Source organism: Oncorhynchus tshawytscha, linkage group LG07 (assembly GCF_018296145.1).
Source record: "Oncorhynchus tshawytscha isolate Ot180627B linkage group LG07, Otsh_v2.0, whole genome shotgun sequence".
NCBI classification, from domain to species: Eukaryota; Metazoa; Chordata; class Actinopteri; order Salmoniformes; family Salmonidae; genus Oncorhynchus; species Oncorhynchus tshawytscha.
In genome coordinates, this window is record NC_056435.1 from 20536829 (window position 1) to 20547935 (window position 11107).

At 41.4% G+C, this 11107-nt stretch overlaps 1 pseudogene; it reads left to right on the forward strand.

Moving 5' to 3' along the window:
- LOC112255223 overlaps positions 1–11107 on the forward strand; it is a 40152-nt pseudogene that overhangs the window by 568 nt on the left and 28477 nt on the right.

Sequence of the window (11107 nt, forward strand, 5' to 3'; positions counted from 1 at the left end):
TAGCAAATGTTGCTGCGAGTAACTACCAATCTTGTTTGGCCCAGCTTCCCATAAGGATCTTATGGCTCAGTTAATCGTTAGAACCATTCAATGGTTCTAACTATGATCTTAGCCGTAATATACCTTTGGGAAACAAGGCCCTGGTTAATTAACTAGCTAGCTTCTATAAAGCATTTTCGCCACCAGCGCCATCTTGACTGTGCTCTTTTACATGAATCACACTAGCTATCTAGCATGACGCTATTCCTCAAGTACATATCAGTGGTGCACATCCAACTGGACAATAATGGCTACAATGATTAAACAATACTGGATGTAATTTGTATGCGGTCTTCCTGTAGTTTTGCAGAATTTGCTGTCTACCTGCAGCCCTTCAGATTGGCAACTGCTTTTGTACTCTGACGGACTGAGCTTTTAGCTAACGGTACGTTACTGGCGAATGTGTTTTACAATGAAGTATTGCAGCGTTGTTCATGTTGACAGCGTTTTTGTGCACATACAATTTCATTGCTGCTATTTCATCAATTTACCTGTGTGTGCTATTTGTCCTGTGTAGAGATTGGGGAACAACAAGCATGAATAGGGCAGCCCAGGTCCCTCTTCAATGTAAGAGGTTTTAACGTCAACTCTAATGCGTCCTTTGGAGACCTCAAGTCTGGGTTGTTGTCTACCACTTATTTGTATGGGCAATAACCTTGATGTTTAATTGTTACGTACTCAGGCTATTCTAGGCCAAGTTAACATCAAGATGGAATACAGATAGAAACATACTGGTATGTGGATCATCTGAATCAATATGTATCCCTCCAGTTACCTGAAGAATAGGCCAACATTTTGAAATGATTTCATTTGAATGGCAAGACTAGAAGAAAAAGCCCATATGCAGGGCTTGACATTCAGATACATTTGCCAATGGCACACTGGGCCAGTACCAAGTGAAAATGACTGGCCCGAAGGAGAAATGAACTTGCCCAGGCCAAGTTCACAGGAAAGCAAGTTATGAACCAGAATTTCAATCATGGGTTTTTTCATGTTTAATTTACAGTCCATTTTTTTCTAAAAATGAATCCAAACTAAAAAAATACACCCTCCTGAGCCCAATAACCTATTGATCAACAGTAATATATTTAGGTGCCTGTACATGGTCCATATTGCAGGCTGGTGTGCCATTTTAGCAATGAGTAATATATTTAGGTGCCTGTACATGGTCCATATTGCAGGCTGGTGTGCCATTTTAGCAATGAGCATTATCACATGTAGGGGAATATTACATTTTAAAACAGTTTTCAGCATAGCCTTTCTAATCGACCTGGCCCGGGTATCCTGGAAGGACATTGACCTCATCCCGTCAGTTGAGGATGCCTGGTCATTCTTTAAAAGTAACTTCCTCACCATTTTAGATAAGCATGCTCCGTTCAAAAAATGCAGAACTAAGAACAGATACAGCCCTTGGTTCACTCCAGACCTGACTGCCCTCAACCAGCACAAAAATATCCTGTGACGGACTGCAATAGCATCGAATAGTCCCCGCGATATGCAACTGTTCAGGGAAGTCAGGAACCAATACACGCAGTCAGTCAGGAAAGCTAAGGCCAGCTTCTTCAGGCAGAAGTTTGCATCCTGTAGCTCCAACTCCAAAAAGTTCTGGGACACTGAAGTCCATGGAGAACAAGAGCACCTCCTCCCAGCTGCCCACTGAACTGAGGCTAGGTAACACGGTCACCACCGATAAATCCATGATTATCGAAAACTTCAACAAGCATTTCTCAACAGCTGGCCATGCCTTCCGCCTGGCTACTCCAACCTCGGCCAACAGCTCCGCCCCCCGCAGCTACTCGCCCAAGCCTCTCCAGGTTCTCCTTTACCCAAATCCAGATAGCAGATGTTCTGAAAGAGCTGCAAAACCTGGACCCGTACAAATCAGCTGGGCTTGACAATCTGGACCCTCTATTTCTGAAACTATCCGCCGCCATTGTCGCAACCCCTATTACCAGCCTGTTCAACCTCTCTTTCATATCGTCTGAGATCCCCAAGGATTGGAAAGCTGCCGCAGTCATCCCCCTCTACAAAGGGGGAGACACCCTGGACCCAAACTGTTACAGACCTATATCCATCCTGCCCTGCCTATCTAAGGTCTTCGAAAGCCAAGTCAACAAACAGGTCACTGACCATCTCGAATCCCACCGTACCTTCTCCGCTGTGCAATCTGGTTTCCGAGCCGGTCACGGGTGCACCTCAGCCACGCTCAAGGTACTAAATAATATCATAACCGCCATCGATAAAAGACAGTACTGTGCAGCCGTCTTCATCGACCTTGCCAAGGCTTTCGACTCTGTCAATCACCATATTCTTATCGGCAGACTCAGTAGCCTCGGTTTTTCGGATGACTGCCTTGCCTGGTTCACCAATTACTTTGCAGACAGAGTTCAGTGTGTCAAATCGGAGGGCATGCTGTCCGGTCCTCTGGCAGTCTCTGGGGGTGCCACAGGGTTCAATCCTCGGGCTGACTCTTTTCTCTGTATATATCAATGATGTTGCTCTTGCTGCGGGCGATTCCCTGATCCACCTCTACGCAGACGACACCATTCTATATACTTCCGGCCCGTCCTTGGACACTGTGCTATCTAACCTCCAAACGAGCTTCAATGCCATACAACACTCCTTCCGTGGCCTCCAACTGCTCTTAAACGCTAGTAAAACCAAATGCATGCTTTTCAACCGTTCGCTGCCTGCACCCGCACGCCTGACCAGCATCACCACCCTGGATGGTTCTGACCTTGAATATGTGCACATCTATAAGTACCTAGGTGTCTGGCTAGACTGTAAACTCTCCTTCCAGACTCATATCAAACATCTCCAATCGAAAATCAAATCAAGAATTGGCTTTCTATTCCGCAACAAAGCCTCCTTCACTCACGCCGCCAAATTTACCCTAGTAAAACTGACTATCCTACCGATCCTCGACTTTGGCGATGTCATCTACAAAATTGCTCCAAAACACTCTACTCAGCAAACTGGATGCAGTTTATCACAGTGCCATCCGTTTTGTCACTAAAGCACCTTATACCACCCACCACTGCGACTTGTATGCTCTAGTCGGCTGGCCCTCGCTACATATTCGTCGCCAGACCCACTGGCTCCAGGTCATGTACAAGTCCATGCTAGGTAAAGCTCCGCCTTATTTCAGTTCACTGGTCACGATGGCAACACCCATCCGTAGCACGCGCTCCAGCAGGTGTATCTCACTGATCATCCCTAAAGCCAACACCTCATTTGGCTGCCTTTCGTTCCAGTACTCTGCTGCCTGTGACTGGAACGAATTGCAAAAATCGCTGAAGTTGGAGACTTTTATATCCCTCACCAACTTCAAACATCTGCTATCTGAGCAGTTAACTGATCGCTGCAGCTGTACATAGTCTATTGGTAAATAGCCCACCCATTTTCACCTACCTCATCCCCATACTGTTTTTATTTATTTACTTTTCTGCTCTTTTGCACAACAATATCTCTACCTGTACATGACCGTCTGATCATTTATCACTCCAGTGTTATTAATCTGCAAAATTGTAATTATTCGCCTACCTCATGCTTTTTGCACACAATGTATATAGACTCCACTTTTTTTTCTACTGTGTTATTGACTTGTTAATTGTTTACTCCATGTGTAACTCTGTGTTGTCTGTTCACACTGCTATGCTTTATCTTGGCCAGGTCGCAGTTGCAAATGAGAACTTGTTCTCAACTAGCCTACCTGGTTAAATAAAGGTGGGGGAAAAAAATAGTGGCCACATGGCTGAAGCATGGGGATGCTCATCTGCATTTACCCCGATCATTAGCTAGATATCAGACTCTAAATATGATCTAGTTTAATATCCTAAAATACCACCATCCCAATACAATCATGTGATTTTTACAGTGTTTAAATGGTGTAATTGTGTGAATTTTACATTCTAGGCCTACTGTTTACACACTAAAGACCATGACGCGCTTCCTGCAGTTACTTTTTTTTGTCATGCCAGACACTCGGATTGTAAAATGCTGCAATTGTGCAAAAATTGGAGTTGCGAAATAAAACTGTATGGGAAATCTGGAATCCCGCTCTTTTCAATAATTGCCATCTAAATTGTATTTTCTCTAGATTGCATTTAGGAATGTTACACAGTGACTGGGTTTATTCGAACACGTTTCTTTCCATTCAGCAATCGGCTGTATGAGGAGCTGCACGCTCTTGCCACCCGACATTGGATATTCCGCGGATGTACTACAGCTCATTAACAGCTTCTGTAAATATAGAATTGTTTAAAAAACCAAATCAAAGACTACAGAGAGCAGCATTAGAAAATATATTTGTATTTATTTCCTGTTTTTTATTTTACCAACAAGTGATTTTGTTTAAATCATTTTCATGTTTTGACAATCAGGAAGCTACATAGTATATGACTAGGCCTACAAAAACCTTTCTTTGTTAATAAAGACATTGCTCTGTAGGATGTATGATATGAAAAATGGCTGGTGGAGGACTTTTATTCTGTGATTATGGAATGTGTGTGCCGTTGTTCAACTCTGATGGTCTGGAGCGAGTATCCAGGCCTTACTAAGGCGGGGCTCACTCGAGACGGAGAGGGAAGGCTTTGACATTCTTGCCTCCGCTTAGAAACCGTATGCTGATTGATAACAAGTGTGAAGTGTCACGTAGGGAAGATTAAATAGACCCCATTATTTTCTGTTTTGGAGTGTGTAATAGGTACTGGCCCAAGCGGGCCATATGAAAGCTTGATTAACTGGCCCGGTGAGCTCGGCAGATGTTTTTGGGCCAGCCGACAGCCCTGAATGTCGAACCCTGCCATATGGCATTAGCAGTCGTTTTAAAGTCGTAACAGTGGATATGCACCGGTGTGCTGACTGAGGTCCTACTTGAATAGACTGTTTTAGCTTATCTTTTTATCTCCATGGTCATAACATTTTCCAAAAAACGATACTTCCTTTTTCTCGATTTGGAAGGCACTGTTGTCTTGACTTGTGTTTCCAGCAGCGGTGGAACTCCCATAATGAGAGAATATTGACTCCCCCCAAAATGGTAGCATATGCATAGATGGATTATTTTATGGTGCAACAAACCTTTACTTGGCAATACTTCCTTAAATATTAACCTCAGCTAATATTAATCTGTTGCTAATATGGCATGTGCATTGAAGTGAACTTTCTCTCTTCTAGCTTATTTCTAGCTTTATTATTGTTGCAAATGATTTCACATTTTGTCATCCGAAGGGTTATATTCTGCTTTGTCATGTTAAAGTGCACACGTCCATTGTTGCTGATGTGTACGAAGTGGCTAGGTACTCTCAGGAGTGACCTTTGTCTCCTGTATCTTTTGAAGAAAGATTCCCACACAATTGAGAGATTGTCGTGTGCTGGAGCTTTGAAGTTACATTGATGAGTGTTAATGTGCGGGTGGTTGTTTTTTCTCTAACATTTTGTATACGATATAAGGAATATGGGAGGCTGCATTTCATTGTAGGCCCAGGCTTATATTTTTCATGGGGCAATACAATCCTCAGTGCGATACTGACACAACGGGCCTGATTTAAGGTTTGTCCATAGACTGGCTGGTTGTTTAGCAACAAAACTGACTCATGTGCGATAGTGATGCGCGGGTTAACTCATAACCCGGAGTCACTGTGGTTATATCTGTGGGGACGGTTGGTTTAGGGTCATTAAATATTGTGTGGCTGAAGGGCAGTTGGCTGGCAGGCGAGTTGAATGTAGAGAAACAATGCCTTAAATAATCCATAAATGTATCATTATTGTGCAATTTATTTTGCCTACATTAATGTTTTTCTTTATTTTAGGCTATCTAGTATTAGTGCATAAGCTTTAGGGCTAAACTGGCAGAAAAAGTTAATCATGTCCTTTTGCCACCGTGGATTGAAGTTAAAGTTTAATTCAATAAGACAAGCTGTGAATGGAGAGTATAAAAAAAGAGAAGGGGGGGACAGAAAAGTCATGCTTGGAAAAGATTTGGTGAAGTGGTAAAAGAGGATCATGGTATGTGTGATGGTTGTGAGGCTCTCTACAAATTAGACAGTCACAAGACAGGACTTCAAATAATCCTGTGGCGTTTCAAGGAAAGAATGGCCTACTGTTTAGATGGGTTAAATGGAAACTGACATCTGGACATTGACTAACCAGAATGACTTACTGTATTGGCAAACTCCAAAGTCCTCTAATACTAGCCCAGTGTGAATCGACATCCTTGTGGTTTGAGGTGTTGCTCGTGGTTTGAGCAAGAAAACAATAACTGATTCAATAAATTGAACGAAGTGCTGCCTATATACAGTGGGGCAAAAAAAGTATTTAGTCAGCCACAAATTGTGCGTGTTCTCCCACTTAAAAAGATGAGAGGCCTGTAATTTTCATCATAGGTACACTTCAACTATGACAGACAAAATGAGGGGGGAAAAAATCCAGAAAATCACATTGTAGGATTTTCAATGAATTTTTTAGCAAATTATGGTGGAAAATAAGTATTTGGTCAATAACAAAAGTTTCTCAATACTTTGTTATATACCCTTTGTTGTCAATGACAGAGGTCAAACGTTTTCTATAAGTCTTCACGGGGTTTTCACACACTGTTGCTGGTATTTTGGCCCGTTCCTCCATGCAGATCTCCTCTAGAGCAGTGATGTTTTGGGGCTGTTGCTGGGCAACATGGACTTTCAACTCCTTCCAAAGATTTTCTATGAGGTTGAGATCTGGAGACTGGCTAGGCCACTCCAGGACCTTGAAATGCTTCTTACGGAGCCACTCCTTCGTTGCCCGGGGAGTGTGTTTGGGATCATTGTCATGCTGAAAGACCCAGCCATGTTTCATCTTCAATGCCCTTGCTGATGGAAGGAGGTTTTCATTCAAAATCTCACGATACATGGCCCCATTCATTCTTTACACGGATCAGTCGTCCTGGTCCCTTTGCAGAAAAACAGCCAGAGCATGATGTTTCCACCCCCATGCTTCACAGTAGGTCTGGTGTTCTTTGGATGCAACTCAGCATTCTTTGTCTTCCAAACACAATGAGTTGAGTTTTTCCCAAAAAGTTCTATTTTGGTTTCATCTGACCATATGACATTCTCCCAATCTTCTTCTGGATCATCCAAATGCTCTCTAGCAAACTTCAGACGGGCCTGGACATGTACTGGCTTAAGCAGGGGGACACGTCTGGCACTGCAGGATTTGAGTCCCTGGTGGCGTAGTGTGTTACTGATGGTAGGCTTTGTTACTTTGGTCCCAGCTCTCTGCAGGTCATTCACTAGGTCCCCCCGTGTGGTTCTGGGATTTTTGCTCACCGTTCTTGTGATCATGTTGACCCCACGGAGTGAGATCTTGCGTGGAGCCCCAGATCGAGGGAGATTATCAGTGGTCTTGTATGTCTTCCAATTCCTAATAATTGCTCCCACAGTTGATTTCTTCAAACCAAGCTGCTAACCTATTGCAGATTCAGTCTTCCCAGCCTGGTGCAGATCTACAATTTTGTTTCTGGTGTCCTTTCACACCTCTTTGGTCTTGGCCATAGTGAAGTTTGGAGTGTGACTGTTTGAGGTTGTGGACAGGTGTCTTTTATACTGATAACAAGTTCAAACAGGTGCCATTAATACAAGTAACGAGTGGAGGACAGAGGAGCCTCTTAAAGAAGAAGTTACAGGTCTGTGAGGGCCAGAAATCTTTACTTGTTTGTAGGTGACCAAATACTTGTTTTCCACCATAATTTGAAATAAATTCATTAAAAATCCTACAATGTGATTTTTCTGGATTTTTTTCCCTCATTTTGTCTGTCATAGTTGAAGTGTACCTATGAAAATTACAGGCCTCATCTTTTTAAGTGGGAGAACTTGCACAATTGGTGGCTGACTAAATACTTTTTTGCCCCACTGTATGTGAAGGGCCTACATGTATTAACTTTTACAATGAATGCTTTTCTTTATACGTTTTGTGCAAATTAATTGAACATCACCAAATGCATCATAAAAAAAAACATTGCGCTTATTTAATGCAAACAGCATAGAACTGAGCTAAACGTTTGGAACAAGTTCACTTTCTCAATCATAGCCCACCCCAAAAAAGCATATTAAGTGCAAGTTAGCTGTTTAGCTCATATCTGAAGGCTGGGGCGCATTTAGGAAGTCTTCTACTGCGGATCGCTAAAATATCATAATGATTATGATCACACTTCCTCAATTCAAATTTTATGGTGACATTATACCAAAGATGGTTTAGGAACTTGAGCTTGGTTCCCAAGTTATCAGTGTAGCCTGTTGTGGCTTGGACTTGTTGAAATAACTAAACACTTAGAAAAAAAATCTCCAGGCTTTCATCAATTTATTTCAAAAAATAATAATTAAAGGGGGCAGTTTGTGAAAGAAACGTATCGTCCTAATCGTCCGCTGGAATGGCAGACATTCTGGGGTAATAAACACAACCAACGTTGTCTAATAGTACTAGTCACGTGCGAATAGGGCTATAGCCTTAACTCCTGCAGAATTAAGCATTTCTTGCAGAAGAAATACACCAAATGTAGGCAAAATTTGGACGTGGGAACAGGAGTGGAAAAATATAATTTATTTCTGTATCTCGAGAGAATGCAGTGCTCAGAGACGCTTTGCAGAGGTGCTGTCTTCATAAAAGATGATGCTATTTCAACCACATAAAATATGCATTGAAGCTGAACTGAAATCTTATCAGAAACGTGTCGTTTTCACAACTTTCTTTTTCCTTACAACCAGCCAAACTGTCATTTGGACATTTTGCACAGAGAATCTTTCTTGTTTGTTTTTGCTTTATTGTAATTTCTCCCCGTCCCCAAACGTCTTTGCTCCACAAAAGATGACAGATGTCCAATGTCAGATTACCAATGTCAACTTGATTAAAGCATTCATTCTTTTGATCTATTACATTATTCTGTTGAGCAAGGGTTTATTTAGTAAATAAATGAATCTTAAATTATACTTTTTTTGACTGAATGAGGCAATTTAGCTATTAGGATTAGTTATCAGTAATGGTTATGATAAATTAGGCATTGTAGCTCACTGTTGGCACATACTGTATATTGCTAGAGGCTGGTGGGAGGAGCTATAGGAGGATGGGCTCATTCTAATGGCTGGAATGGAATTGATGGAACTGAGTCAAACGTGTGGTTTCCATATGTTGGATGTGTTTGATACCGTGCCATTACAATGAGACCATCCTCGTATAACTCCCACAAGCCTCAACTGCTGTAGATAAATGCTTAAACAATTTTCCAGTGAGAAATTCTACCCTCGTTCTAAAAACAGCTTCTTTACTATATTTTTGTAATTTAGTAAACAACAAAAATCATGCAAGTACTCAAACAGCCACAAAAGGTAAAATGCACATCCCTACCAGCGAACAATGAACTGAAAACTCGAAAGAGTCATGGTTCTACAAACCTGTCGTTCATAGGGGGCTTTTTCAGAGTTGTCACTTGTGACTTAGACTTGTACATTGTTTAAAGCACAGTTTTGCATTTGATTGCTAGGCAATCTGCACATTGCTAGGTGAACTGCACATCCCTCAATTACATTTAGAGATGTTATCATTTACGTTTTTGTATAGAATACTTTAGAAATGTACCTAAGAATAAGCTATTCCGTTAGAATGGGGGGAAATTCTGTCTTTCACTGCTGAAGTTTTTCAATGGCATGCATGTTTATTTTGCTGTTATGGATTGCTGTGATGAATGAAATGTCTCTATGCTTGATGTCAACATGAGAAATTATGAGATGCATGATTTTTATTATTAATTGTGTGGCTTTTGGCAAGGCAGCCATTTCAGAGTTTGCTCTTATTGTTGATGCCAATTTACAACATTTCTCTGACCATCTACTGACACAAAAGAGCTGATATGGTGCTGGGGTTGAATCAAGAGTGTTTTGTACATGTTGTTCACTAAGGATGCCTAAATTTGCCTGCTCATGTTTTTGCTTCCATTTCCTATTCTTTTGTTACAGTCTAGAATTGATTTAAATTGCTTGCCGTCAGGATTGGCTTGGATATCCTGTGCCACAGTTTTAACGAAGCACCACTTATTATTACAGGTAAGCTTGTAAATATGTCCTGAACATAGGTTCATTCAATTGACTGCCAGTCCGACTTTCACAACCTCCTGTGGGCTCTTGGTGGTTTTTACCAGTAATTATTCGCTTTGTTAGGCTATGTTCATGGACCTTATTGATTCCCTTTGGGCTCAATGTTCACTCCATTGTGGAAACCTCTGAAGGTGTGGAGAGCTAAGAATGACCTACCAAGGTATGAGTGGTATAGAGGGAGTGCATGGTATGTTAGTGGCTTTCTTTGGCAAAATACCGCATCCACAAAGCCCTAAGTAAATGTCTCCACTTCATGACCTGACTGCCTTCTGTGGACCACATTCTCTCTACTTGCTTTTTGATAGGCTGTTTTGTCCAACACTTGCTCTAAACAATGCTTGAGACTCAGGCCTAAGCATAGGCTAATTGTTTTGCTCTTTTAATGTTTTAATATGGTTGGTGTCGTGATAAAACAACATTTTTGACTGGTATTTAAATGATTCATAAATGCATTATGTTTACCAGTTGCTACTGAGATGGCACAGTGTCGTCCAATTGCTTAGGGATACTGCATTGCGGTAATATCAAATTGACACATTTTTATATTTTAAAGGTTGAGTAAGTTGGGTATTCATCCACAAATGTACCCAAATTCCTATAGTATGTAAATAATTTAGAGTTAGTGACTGCCATAGTGTAGTTATTTTGTTGAGGTCTATTAGCTGAGGTCTTACTTTTTCAAAGCCATTTTAGCTGTCTCGCTAATTGTTTGGTACAAATCTAGCATAGAATCATGTAAAATGTTCACTCTGCCAGCATTGTCTCCCTTTCGAGGAACTGTGAATTTCCTGTACAGGCCTGCTACCCCTGCTGACTAAAGACACTGAAAAACGTGCTAGCCAACATTTGCACTTTGTAACTAAATACTGCATTCTGAACCACAGAACATCTTTGCTACATTCAAGATAGTGTAGTTAGACAAAGGAAAGTCAACTTCAGAACGGGATGTA